General features: G+C 34.1%; 1 protein-coding gene across 2 annotated transcripts in view; it reads left to right on the forward strand.

The window, feature by feature from the left end:
• Positions 1-673: 673 nt before the first annotated feature.
• LOC138697959 (vascular endothelial growth factor receptor 1-like) overlaps positions 674-15224 on the forward strand; it is a 157429-nt gene continuing 142878 nt past the window's right edge. Inside the window, exon 1 of one of the 2 annotated variants that reach the window (XM_069823576.1) lies at positions 674-829. The gene's annotated coding sequence lies outside the window, so the exon portion shown is untranslated. The remainder of the gene's footprint in view (positions 830-15224) is intronic. The other variant, XM_069823579.1, reaches the window with a different exon arrangement.

Consider the following 15224-nt stretch of genomic DNA (forward strand, 5'->3'; position numbering starts at 1 on the left):
TCTCTTTCTAACTCGTTGGTTCATAACCTGGCTTTTAGTATAGAGACATTATTAGTCGCATATCAGGACCTCCTGCGCATATGAAACGATTTTAAGTCCCGATCCCACTTTGCGGAATCGAAACGAAGAGTCTACTGGTGCTCACAATAATGAAATCGAACCGAAGACTACTTTTGTATTTTGTCATACAAAGAGAATAATTCAGTACAAGATTTATTAATTTGTCTTTGTTCATATTACTTTGTGATTTTTGATATACGTACTATTTTAGCAATAGTAAACTAATTAAGAATCGAGCTCGTTCATTTGTTTTTTCACGAAGGGTTCACGAGGACTTACGATCATACCCGAAACAAGAAATTTTGTTCGACAGTGGAGTAAATAAATATTCTATAGCTCCTGAATTCTCTTCTGCTCCATCCGATGTGCCTCTTCATCCTATCTTCCATTCAAATACACTGTGAACAGAAATTTCGTTCGATTCGAAGTACTTCCCGGCCTATACAACTGTATACTGCATAGCGCGTGCTGGACTAACAATGGCGGATTTGTCGGCATTTGCCGGCTCAAACGATTGCGGTACTCTGGCTGGATATCCAAGGACTCTGGGTTCAGCACACTACCTGCGCCATTTACAACAGTTGGCGACACTGTAATCATTCTCCCACTCCACCTCAAATTACGTCACAACGACGAAATATGGCCGCCTTCTTCATTCAAGTAGGACGATTTTCGTATAAGTAAGGTTCCTATTTGGGCGGGTTGAGTGGGAGCGCAGCTCTTCTAGTGATCAAATCGAGTTTCTACTACTCCATACTACAAAACTAAGGTATTTTCAGTTTTTTTCTTAATTCTCTATAGTGGCTGTGCCAAAAGGAAAATTCACCTTTTCGTTAAAATGCTTAAGGAAAATTTGGTGAATGTTACTTATTTCCCGCCCACTATAGGAGACATAGGCCAGTTTTACACTAATACTAAACATCTTGACGGGATAATAAAAACCTAAACTAACCTAACCTAACCTAAGTGCGTCGGTGTCTATTCCAAAATCGGCGGAAGTCGCTCAAAGCTCCTTTAACCAATATTCGTTCAGTGGGCGGTGGATACTCTACATTGACCGAAAAAATTTGCATCTTACATCAATTTCACATTCTGAATGCTTTTTAAAGAACACATGATCTTAACACAGAGCCCAGCAGAGAGATACTTCTTTATGGTATTTGAATAATGGACTTATTTGACAGGAATACTCTCAATAAACTGGTAGATTTTGTGACAGTCGTCACCTGAAATCCTTCCTGAACTACTGTAGATCTGGCCGATTTTCATCTCATTGTCATGAACTCATAAAGGCTTTTATTCTTACTCTTCCAATAACATAGTTGCTCACCTCTCTTCTTACGCATAGATAAATAACTGCACACGACTCACAGATGATTGCTAGTTAATTACCATTTTCTGAATGAACGCGTGAATGTGACCCTAACTAAAAGTACTTTAATGGATAAAGAACATCCTGTTTTCATATGGAATATATGAGTGGATGCTCTAAGAATGCGAACCAGTCAAAAAGTGAATTTTTTTTAAATTCAAAATTAAAAATGAGTGATTCAATTGTACCTATCTTTAAGAAGGGGGGAAAAGACTAGGCCTACCGTAACTGTAGTAACTTTAGAGAAATATAACTTTTATTGACGTCATACAAAATTTTGTCCAATATTCTTTTGAGAAGATTAACTCCTTATGTACATGAAATTATTGGGAATTATCAATGTGGTTTTAGATGTAATAGATTGACTATTGATCAGAGTGTTTGCATTCGACAGATATTGGAGAAAAATGGGAGTATAAGGGCACAGTACATCAGTTATTCATAGATTTAAAAAGGCATATGACTCGGTTAAGAGAGAAGTTTTATATAATATTCTCATTTGTCTTGCCCAGGACTCGCATTACGGAATGTGCGCTTGTTCGAGTCCTCCTGGGGGAAGAAATTTTTTCATGAAATTTCGGCCAGTGTATGGGACTGGTGCCACCCAGCATCGTGATGCACTTGGAGAGCTACGATAGGTAGCAAAATCCAGTTGCGAAAGCCAGCTATAACGGCTGGAGATTCATCGTGCTAACCACACGATACCTCCATTTTGGTTGAATGATAGTTCACCTCAGCTTCGGCATGTGAACATGAGGCCTTTAAGGGCTGTGACGACACGGTTTATTATTGTTATTATTATTACCTTATGAAGAAACTAGTCCGATTAATTAATGTGTCTCAGTGAAACGTACAGCAGAGTCTTTATAGGTCAGTTTCTGTCAGATGCTTTTCCAATTCACTGCGGACTAAAGCAAGGAGATGTACTGTCATCTTTACTTTTTAACTTTGCTCTAGAATATGCCATTAGGAAAGTCCAGGAAAACAGAGACGGGGTTAGGAATTGAATGGGTTTCATCAGCTGCTTGTGCAGATGACGTGAATATCATGGATAAATATATTATATTATTAGTATTATTATTATTATTATTATTATTATTATTATTATTATTATTATTATTATTATTATTATATTTATATATTTGAATGGGAGTATTGACAAACCCCACATGTCCACTTTTTTACGAAATTGAGTTAAGCTTACCTACATGCCATTTTGTATTCTATACACCAAGACGCATCATTCTGAAGAGAGACACTACATCTTCCATCATACCCTATGCCAGAATTCAGTTCAATTTATTTCCAATATGAAGAGAAACCACACATGTTCAGGGCTTGTGGTGTTTCTCAATATTTTAGATTCTTAGATCAGCAGCACATGTATAAGATTTACTATCAATTAATTAAAAATAATTATTATTTATAGTTTGGTAACATTGTATATTAAATACAATTTTCCCTAGTACAGGGGAGGTTTGAAACAATCACACATTACTATCCCATAAGGGCCCATTCCTTCCTCCCATGCCACCGTGATTTTGGTATTACAAAGAGGAAACTAAAAAGGACAATCTATTCAAAAATAACTTTGGAGTTACGGTTCCAGAAAGAACTGAAATATTGATTTTAAAGAATGATGGCCTCACCATTATCGCAAGAATACATACTGTCTAGAAACTCAAGTGAGAGGAACCCCATGTTCTCAGTAAGAACCATTTTCAGTATCTGAATTACATCAGTTTCATTACTCCAGTGAAAATCCCGGAGCTGTGAAAGCAAAAGTACACATAGATGAAAGAATAATGAAACATACTTTTGTATTATCAGAAAGTTCATTGATTCCTCAGAGTCCTAAACCAATACCATACAGAGTGTTTCATAATTCCTATTACAAACTTCTAGGGGTTGTAGAGGGAACTAAGTAGATAAAATTTTGATCGGGAACCCATGTCCAGAAATGTATCGTTTTGATGCAAAATAAGTTTGAAGATCGATTCAATTTAAAATCTCCCGCTTCATGGTATGCAAACAGAATGGGCTGAGAGAGACGTCTGCAGTCCCCTGTTATCCTGTGTCTTCTGTTTATAATAAGTTCTACGGAGTCAGCTTTCACATCAGTTGTGATTCAGTCATTGAGCACTACAGGACGAGACAGACGATATCAGGGTACTGCTGTCTCATCTTGTACTTCTCAATGACTGAATCACAACTGATGTGAAAGCCGACTCCGTAGAACTGATTGTAAACAGAAGATACACGATAGCAGAGGACTGCTGTCTCGTCCTGTACTTCTCAATGACTGAATCACAACTGATGTGAAAGCCGACTCCGTAGAACTGATTGTAAACAGAAGATACACGATAGCAGAGGACTGCTGTCTCGTCCTGTACTTCTCAATGACTGAATCACAACTGATGTGAAAGCCGACTCCGTAGAACTGATTGTAAACAGAAGATACACGATAGCAGAGGACTGCTGTCTCGTCCTGTACTTCTCAATGACTGAATCACAACTGATGTGAAAGCCGACTCCATAGAACTGATTGTAAACAGAAGACACACAATGTCAGGGGAATGCAGAAGTCGCCCTCAGCCCATATTGTTTGCATACCGTGAAGCGGGAGATTTTAAATCGAATCGGTCTTCAAACTTATTCTGCATCGAAACGATACATTTCCGACATGGGTTCCTAAACAAAACTTTATCTACTTAGCTCCCTCTACAACCCCTAGAAGTTTGTAATAGGAATTCTGAAACATTGTGTATAAAGGAAGTTTGTCGATCAACAAGAAAAAGACAGATGATCTGAAAAAGTCCCACAGATTCCTTCCAGAAAACGAAGAGGTGCAGGAAGTTTACAGTATGATTACACATGAAAATAGTTGAATATTATAATATGATATTGATGATCTGTGAAGGATTTGCAATATGTACCCTTTGTTCTGAAGAATGCGCGCTAGTTTAGGTCCTCATGGGGGAAGAAATTTTCTCATGAAATTTCGACTAGTGTATGGGACCGTTGCCCACCCAGCATCGTGATGCATTTGGGAAGCTGCGATAGATAGTGAAAATCCGGTTTCGCAAACCAGCTATAATGGCTGGGAGCATCATCGTACTAACCACACAGTACCTCCATTCTGGTTGGATGATCGTCCACCTCTGCTTCAGCATGTGGACGTGAGACCAGCAGCCGGCTGGTCGGTCTTGGCCCTTCATGGGGTGTAACATCATGGATTTACTTTTTACTTTTACCCTTTGTTCTGAATAAAAATGTATTTTTGTTGTTCTATTCCGACATTTACTCTTTGAGTACACATAAAAATAAATTAATATTGTATTATATTGATGATCTGTGAAGGTTTTGAAATACGTACCGGTAACAATTTTTTCCTGAATAAGAATATCATTTTAACGTTCTATTCTGAAGCTTAAAGTTTAACTAGACATGAAAATGAATGAATATTTTAATCTATTGATGATCTGTGAAGGATTTCCAATCCTAAGTAACAATTTCTTCTGAATAAAAATTTAATTTTATTGTTCTGTTTTGAAGTTTACAGTAATACTACACATGAAAATGATATATGATGATCTGTGATAGTTTTGCAAAGTAACCATTTGTTTTATTGTATTCTGCTAATTATTATATGTTCAAAATATTGAGAAACAACACATATCCAACGGCTTTTATATATTTTTCCTTGGAAAATAGATGTCGCATAGAGATGAAATCTACTGACAATCTTAAACTTATTGTACTTAACCACATATATATTTTTTAAGGATTCAAAGTATTAAGTAAGAGCAGCTGTGTGGTTTTATGTCGTTCCAGAAAATTTTACTTTTATGAACATGTGGGGTTTCTCAATATTCCCATTCATTTATCCATGTGAATATTGTAAATGCATGGAAAATTGAACCGTGTAGATCAGGGCTTGCCAAACTACAGCCCGCGGACCGGATCAGGCCCACGAGCTACTTTTGTTCGCCCCATTTACTAACTTGAAAAAAAATTGAAAGTCAATAAAAGAGTTTAATTTATTCACGAATTTTGATTTATGAAATCAAATCAGAGGCCTAGATTCTTAAACAAATTGCTCATATGCTGTGGTAACAATGATGTTGCTACAATAAAGGGTACTGGTCGCAAGCGTTCAGCTGCCAGGCGACAGTGGATTGTCCAGCCCAAGCGCAAAGTGTGGCAACAGAGCAACCAGTGATTGCACCACTGTAAGCTGACAACAACGACTTCTTTCGGTACATGTCCACACATAATGGAGTAGTGGAAATGTGAAGTGGTAAATATTATGCAGTTAAGGATAGTATTAGCACTTTCCGTTAATTCACAAGCACTAAATATAGGGAAGACCAGGTAACTTGATACCCTAAGGGTGAAACCTAACCATTTTTCCCCCATTACTACAAATGCTAGTGGATTATGGTGATGTTCTAGTTTGAAGGTTGAATTTTCTTTTGCCAACTTCGTTTCGAATTTCGATACTGACAAATACTATAAATGGTAGTGATTTTGTAACTGGTATGTTGGCAGCTGAGGCAAATATCGACAATATTTGCCGGTACTGGAGTTCCATGAAATTAAAATTGTACTAGATTTCTCAGCCGGTTACTGGAAGATAGTGAAATTCGAACTTATTAATAATTAATTAATATTAGTATTAATATTAGTACATAATAGTTATTTTATGTGTTGCGTTGTGGTTATAATTCAAGAATAGTCAGATAAGTACGAATAAATATAATATACTTGGGCGTGATAATGCACGTGGGTAATGGATAGAAATATTATTTCAAATTTTAATGAATTTCTTTCGTGTTTAGATTTTTATTACTATGTCAAAAAAATGAAATAGTGTTGCAGTGACTACTCCAAGGAAGAAAATGTGTGGCATTCAGAGTACGCTTCAGAAATCTGTAGTTCACGTGTATAATGAGTTGAAGAAAGGAGATAATGAAGAAGGAATTATGCTAACGGAGACAGCAATTACAACCAGAATAGGAAAATTATTAGGAGTAAGTATTCTTAAGCATACATTTCAAAGTGATATTCAGTTTTAGGAGTTTGCACTAATAATTTCATGATTGTGGTCAAACAAAACAAATTTTTAAGTTAGGCCTAGATGTTTAATCAAGTCAGTGATTTTCATATTGCCAAACTAAATACATTTAAGATACTGTAATACTGCAGTAGGTGATAGCTTAAATACATTTACAAATTAGACGAACAAATAATCAAATAGCACGAAAGTAAATTTCCAGTTTTCTCTTTTAGTATTAAATTAACCGTTCAGATCACAATTTACATGCCACATCGGCCGAAGAAAATACAAGTCATATTGTAATTATTAACTTGATATTGCAGCAAATAAGTATTACATGAATGTTGGCCTGTTATGGTGCTTAAAAATAATTCAGTTTTATATAATAACTATATAACATACTCTATAAAGCATAGGAACGTTGACTCTGGCTGAATAATTTATTCATGACTGGTCTAAGTAATATTAAATATGGTGTTACTTCAGAAAAGCTACCCCACCCAAAGTACTTGTTAAGATATAACACTCGAGAGGACGAGGACGCACTACTGGGAAACTAACCATTTCTCTTCGTCATGGACCTCTCGCATGTTATATTGGTAATTAGTAACAAGTTTGAGGGAGGGACTACAACAATGCATTGGAATATACAGGTAAGTGTCAAAGGATTTTTGTGCTGAAAGTATTTGTGGCTGTGCACTAAAACCACGTGTTTATCACTATGTAAATATCACAGAAATCAATTAAACAAAATAAAATTATGCCTTCTTTGATGTAGCTTTTCTGGAGAATTACCTAAATATTAGCCTACTTAAACCTATCGTAGACCCAACCTAACATATTGATCATTTTCTATTCATATAGCTGCAAATGTTGGTATCATGCATGAATTTTATGATATAACAATTTTTAGAAGTGTTATGTTATTGTTTGTTATTACAGCTTGGCTTTACTACAGCCACGAATGTGATAAATTCACAGAAGGGGACCCCACTTGTGACACCAGGAAAACATAGACTACGTAAACATCCAGTGACTGATGCTGATGATTTTACGAAAGATGCAATTGCGAGATTTATTTATGACAAGTTACATAAAGGTAGGGAAGTTACAGGAATTATTGTGTTGATTTATGCAATGTAATTATGATATTAGTCATATGTATAAAAATATGGCATAATTTTCATTTACTGTTACAGGGGAAGTACTAACAGCAGCAAAAGTTCTGGAACATATGAATGATGATTATGAAACATATTTATTTAGAGTATCCTTATCATCGGTGAAAAAAATTTTGAAAGAGATGAAATTTCTATGGAGCAAAGGGGATCCTTATACACATGTACGAGAAAGTGATGTTATTCGTTTTTAAGAGAATATATAAGAAATGTGGAGCGTGAGAACCCTAAACCCGTAGTATTCTTGGATGAGACTTGGATTTTTATGAATGGTAAATTTCAATGTATTGTGAGACATTGAGTGATTGAATTTTTTACTAACAAATAGGTTAACACTTATGTGGAATATGAAATTGCAATTAATATAGGCTACTAGTAATGAATTCAGGTGGGAACAACATGTTTTGCAATTAATAGTTTCATATTATAACTAGAGGTTAGTTATAAAATTCTTGAACGGTTTTCCTGTCTTTAAAATTTTTGTGTCTCTTAGAGTGTCAATGTGAATTGCTTGCCTCTCTCTGTTTTTTTAAGTAGGATCACCCACTTATTCATGAAATAAACCAGGTGAAGTTTCCAGTGACATGATTGGTGTTATTCATAGACCAACAAATGAGGGTGGAAGATTAGATGCCGGAACGAAAGGTGGATTTATACTCGGTAAGTTATATTGATTTATATTTTACATAAATTTGGCAAGAGTAATTTTTTAAATCAGGGTACAAAAATATAAAAATTGGTGACTAAATAAAAACGTGGGAAAGCCTTTCACCAAAGAGGATCTCATGTCATGTTATGTTATGTTTTATTTTCTTTATTTAAATGCTGTGAATTCATGTGACGTAATTATATGCCCAGGTATAATTTTTATTGCAGGTGCTGATTTAATTTTTTCATGCAATTGAAAGAAAAGTCAGGACTACCATAGTGCTATGAATAGCCCTGTAGTTGAGAAGTGGATGCAAACACAGTTGTTGACCTGAGAACATTAGGGCAATGCGTTATTGTCATGGATAGTGCTGCATATCATAGCAGACTTGTGAAAAATCAGCCAACAACAAAATGGAGGAAAGAACAGCTACTGGTGATTGCAACTGAATATAATAGATTTGTTGTACTAAATGATAAGAGTTGATGGTGTGAAATCACCTTTTGATATTATATTTCAATATTAATTTCCATACTTTGCAGTTATTATTATTATTATTATTATTATTATTATTATTATTATTATTATTATCATTACTACTACTACTACTACTACTACTACTACTACTATTGCAACCGTTTCTCTTATTTCTCATAATTAGGCATACTTATAGATGCTACTTTTTTCTTTCAGGTGAAATTGAATCTACATAAGAATCCTAAAACAACAGAGCCTTGCCAATTACTGTTCTGAAGCGGCCTTGTCTTATGTGTTGTGTCTATATACAATTAATTCTTTCAGTTTTTTTTCCCCCCTTTAATCTAATGAAGTTGTTGGTTGATTGATACCAAGTGTTCAGCAGTTGATGTCATTTGTTATCTTGCACTCCAATATTTAACCAGATGATTGAAAGCTGTGTAAAGTTAAACAGTCAAGACAATGATCCATATCTTCATTGAGATTTCAGAAATGGCATGGGGAGATTCTGAAATATCAGTTCTTTGTAAATATTTGAGACAATCATGGCCTGTGATAATATGAGTACTGCCACTGTAGATTTTCATAGAAGTTCAGTTATTAAATTAGGTGTATTATTTTTACTATGTATTGTACTATATTTTTGTTTCGCTTAATTGATGAATTATATATGCTGTAAATTCAATAGTAGACTGTAGGCCTATAGCTTAACTGATGAATTGTATGTGCTATAAATTAAATAGTAGGCTGTATACCACAAGTGATGAATTGTTTATGCTTGTAATGTGAAGTAATTTGCATGATATTTATTATCAATTTCTGTATATTTCAACTGATTGTTTATACTTTTAAATTGAATTAACTTGCTTGCTATGTATTATATTTTATAGCTTAACTGATGAATAATTGTTTAGGTTTGTCAATTTAATAATCTGAGTGCCATGTACTTCATATTTTTAGTGGAGCCACCAATGTAGCTTAGTCGGTAGACTCGTTGGCCTGCAAATTCAGAGCTGCACTGGAGGGTAGTTTGGATCCCCCATTTGGTCTGATTAGTTGGTTTCTTCTGAGGATTTTCCTCCATCGTGGAGCGGATGCCGGATGGCCTATTGCAATGTTTTCATTTGCTCTAGAATCATTCCGATTTTTGTTACCACATTGTCATGTTCTGATCTTGTTATTCTTTTAACAGTGTGGTAAGATGCAGGTATAGATAACCTTACAGTAATTTTGCTACCTTTCAACTACCTCATTACCTCCCACTCCATAAAGTTCATGGATCCACAGAAGTACCAGTCGTCGATGTAATTCTACCATTTTGCTTAAAATATTAAAACACTGTAAAATATTGAGATTTCATGCTGTTACGTCCAATACTGCAGCAAGAATATCTGATTTTGAATCTGATAGTATGACAGCCTTCTCAGATTTATGAAGTTGATACTGGAGATTTTGTAAGCTTAAAAGTGTATCTAAATTTTCACTATCAAAATTAGTCAGTGTTTGAAGTTAGTTAGTTAGTTAGTGGCGTTTAAAAAGGGCGCGTCAGCTACTATGGCTATTTGCACCCTTATCTAAAATCTTTCACTAAACACAAACACAATACAATAACCAGAAAGTTTAAAAAACTAAAAAGCGTTGTCACGGTTAAAATGGGGCAAACAAGTGTTTGAATATAATTCCCTGTAAAAGGGAATATGCTGGTATTGTACTACAACACCACTACATCTATGGCTTGGTAAACAGGATCCATCTATAAAAAATACTGTATGTAGTCACTCACTGACCAGATCATTTATCGTTTCTAATGATTTTTAAAATGTCTGGAGAAGTATCACATTTCTTAACATCATCTGTTAAAGTTAACTTATATACTATTCATTTTGAAATAACTTAGGATTGTGTTTTATTAGTAAAGTTTCCCTTGATTGAGCAAGTTTGAGTTCTTCAAGTAGAGTCAAAAAGTCTGTTGGGATTTTGGCTCAGTTTATTAATATTTGTGGACTGTGATTTTTTGTTCTAGACAACCATATTATCTGCAAATGATGAGATTATCATAAGACCTATGTCTTTAGTTAGACCATCGACATTAATATTGGAAAATGTATTCCTGAAAACAACAATGTGGGAAGCCCAGATGAATCTGTTTCTATTTACATATTTGTGACAATGAATCAAATAATCAAGTCACTGACCCAGTGTAACACTTTATCATGGACACCCTAAGTTTGCAATTTCTTAAGTGATTTATATTTACAGAGCCATATGATCCTTGAAAATAAATTAAAATTGCTAAGGTGTTTTGTTTTCTGTTTAAAATATCTTTAATATCTTGACTAAAATTTAAAATCTGTCCATTTGTTGAATGTAATTTTCTAAAGTCAACTCAATAAGATGAAAGTTAGTTACTAGATTCCAGGAACCAATTCAATCTATGAAATCATCTCTTCCATAATTTTGGCTATCATACTGGTAAGTGGTATCTGTCGATAACTCGAAAAGATATTAGTTGAATAATTGCTTTTCAAAATTGATGTTATGATAGATTTTCTCCAGACAGATATTGTATTTTAGTTGAGATTACAAGATAAAAGTAGTGAGTTTGCTTGTTTGCCAACATATTTAAGAAAATCAGCATGTGTATTGTCTGGACTTGGAGATGTTTTGGGTCTTATGTTATTAAATGAATAGTAATATTCAGTTCTTGATTAAATATTATTATATAAAGTAGATTGTAGATTTAATATTTCTTTCAGTTTTTCCTTAATAGTCTGACGTACACAGATAAAACTAACACCCACACCACCAACTAATCTAATAGAAATTAAAATATAATTAAATGTAGAAAAAGTAATTAAAATTATAAATACACGTAATAAACCATACCCCCTAATTTCAACAATATACTATTTTATTCCCTTTTACAGCTTGTAGATAATTATTAATTATAGTTATTACTTATTAGCATAATATTTATTGAACTTATTGGCTATTTCACTTCGTTTGAAAGATGTTATTGTGTACAAAAAGCATTTTTTGATGATCGTTTCATGCTGTATGTTTTGTATAAATCTATGATTTCTGGCCATCTGTTCTGTGTAATCCATCTTTTGTATAGAATTAATAAAATACTCTTTTGGTAGTAATTATTTTATTAATTGAGTATTTAATTTTCACCAGCTCACATTTCTTGAATCATTTGTTTTTTCTTATTTAAATTTAGGACACAAGAGCCAAAAAGAGACTTCACAGTTATGTATCATACATTTTTTCAATGACAGACGTGGAGTTGCAGAAATAATAAGTGTAAGTGTAACATTATTAAGCAATTTACAAACAAATGAAATCTTTAAAAAGGTATCTAGAAGTGAAATTACTTATGGCTTTTAAGGACCAAAATTATTTTTGTAAGTTGATTTATTATTATTTCAGTTTTAGCCTAGTTGTATTATTCATTTCCTTACTAATTTCAAAAGATAATCAGAAGTTCATTCGAATTCCAACCAAAAGTCAATTGGTTATTAATTTATCTACCTTTAGGAAGTACAGTATATGTACGCTGGAATCTTTGAAGTGAAGTGACAATAATTTAATTGGTCTTGGAACAGATTTCATTCTTGAATATTATATACTATACTTTGTTGTATATTTACGTCTAGTAACCTATTAATGCTAATACTAATAATAATGTAAAGGAATAAAAGAATAGAACATAGCAATACATTTCTCATTATTATTGAAACTATTTAGAATAACCTTCCAACATTAAGGTAAAGTACGGTGAGTAAAGAAGTCATTCAGTACATAGGATCGTGATTTTACTACATGTGGTGATATCTGGTAACAGTTGGCAACACTGACAAGGCGGAAATATTTGCTGTTTGGGAACTGAACTTACGTGATCCTCACTATAGCAGTGGCGAAGCTGAAGGGTAATCTGTGAGCCTTAGAACACCCATTGAATTTTCAAGAAATAAGCGCATATACATTTTCCTGTTTTCATTGGTATAGGTAAATGAAATCTCTCTAGTATTACGCTCTCTAGTTACGGTAGGATTAACACCAGCTCCTCGACGCGAAACCAGCCATAGACTTACTAAATAACCACTAGACCGCTCACTGGCGCTAGTGTTATGCTCCCAAATTGAACAACCGACGGGCGGCCATTTGTTTGGTTGAGCTGAATAAGTATAGTTCGTTCGTGTGCTGTTTTTAATTGCAGCAATGCACACGGATGTAAAGATAAAGAAGGAAGGAATGTTACATTTCACTGATTAGTTAATCTTTAATTTCTACGACGATTTTTGTTCCGTATTATGTTACAGAACACGAACTATTGTAATTATACGACTGTTTATGCTTCAGGTTTCCTCTGAGTAAAGATTCCCTTAACCGGAAGTGAATAGGTGCAATCCGCAGAGAGAAATTCTACCCTACAATGAATCATTCAGTGTGTTCAACTCATTTCGAAGATAGTTGTTACATTTCAAACTACGTTACATTGTTATTGTCCTTCATCCACTCCATATCCTTCATTTTCTGCAAACAGCTGTTGTTTCAGTGCATACATGAATAATTATTCGCCGAATTTAATAATACAGAAACTGTATAAATTATAAAAAGTTAATTTCTTAATACGACTGATTGAAAGTAAACTCTTGTCTTAGTTACGGATTAATGAAACAGTTTCTTATTCTACTTACTGCTACTACTACCACTACCACTACTACTACTACTGCTACTACTGCTACTACTATTATTATTATCATTATTATTATTATTATTATTATTATTATTATTATTATTATTATTATTATTATTATTATTATGCTTTTTGATTTTATACAGCAGTTTAACCTACAGAATAAATTAAAAAGTAGACATTAATTCCTTTATTAACCGTGGTTATGAATATTCACATTCAGAGTTCCTATGAAAATCAGCCTGACAGCCAGAGTTGCCGGGTATCCCATTTAGGCGGGATTTTCCCAATTTCCTGGTTGAATCCCGATTAAGCGAATTGGGGATTGATAAAAAATCTCGATTTGAGAGATAATAGCCTAGCACATAATTTAAACAAATTAGTGTGCATTTCCTATTATCCGATATTTGTATTTATATATTGACTCAAATGGTATCATTGTAAACACAGAGGTAACCCGCAGAAATTTAGGTAAGTCTACAAAATAACCCATCTGATTGCCGTAAGGCAACTCTACTCGCAAGATAATAGTTCCTTTAGTTCTATCGCAGTGTTGATTAATCCGTTTCGATACATAGTTGCTGTTCTCGCAATTAAGAAACATTGTGTACTTTAGGTGCATTAAGTGGCAAAAAAAAATAGCGTTTTGATATCGTATTTTACACTAATAACAGACACATACAATTGCTGCGGTTTATAGTTCAATGAACTATGTTTAAACATGGACTCATCGTCAGATGAGTACCGGTTCCGAAAAAGAAAAGTTGCAAAGTTAATTTAATAGCGAATAGTTAAAACATATTCGTGGTTAATAAAAGAAAAAACGATTAGCCTATAGCCTAGTATTCACTGTAATGTGTGTCCTTCGTATTTTCGTGTTTCTCAAGGAGGCGAATATTACATTTAAAAAAAGCACGCGAACACTACTTTACAGAAAACAACAGGGGCGAAGCTGAAGGGTAATCTGTGAGCCTTAGAATACCCATTGGATTTTCAAGAAATAAGCGCATTTACATTTTCCTGTTTTCATTGGTATAGGTAAATGAAATCTCTCTAGTATTACGCTCTCTAGTTACGGAAGGATTGACGCCAGCTCCTCGGCGCGGAACAAGCGCATAACGACATTGTGGCTACTCACTGTGGGTGAATGAAACCACTGCCGTCGTGATCTAATACAGGTCGTAAGGCAGACCACGTGACTCGCTTAACAGCTGATCGCGAAGGGCGGTCTTTCAACCATATCAATTAGTTGCAGTACATGAAAAATAACATATATTTCTCTGAAATGCAGTGTAATCGCGTCAGTAAAATTTTAAACAGTGACTGTGAGACACTTGAGACACAATTCACTTGCAACGTAAGGTATAATATTATTTTTGGTGTGAAAATTATGTTGTTGCAGACAAAGTTCGTATGTGTAATACCTGCCTTTATTTCGATTAAATATTGCGCCCTTATGTGGTTAAGTGAATTTTTGGTGTTATAAACAGTAAACATGTGTAATAATATACACGTGAAAGTGAAACATTGACTGGGATGTAAAGTAAATTATGATTAGGCCTAAGTGCAGCGTTACTGATGTTACTCTTGTCTAATCCATTTTTGTTATACCGTATTTGTTTTATTAAATTTAAATTATTGCGCCCTTCTTATGTGTGAATAATCTACATTATAAATAATACGTTTGATAATATACACAATTTGAACTAAAAGCGAGATACATATAG

Source organism: Periplaneta americana, chromosome 4, assembly GCF_040183065.1.
Source record: "Periplaneta americana isolate PAMFEO1 chromosome 4, P.americana_PAMFEO1_priV1, whole genome shotgun sequence".
Lineage (NCBI taxonomy): Eukaryota > Metazoa > Arthropoda > Insecta > Blattodea > Blattidae > Periplaneta > Periplaneta americana.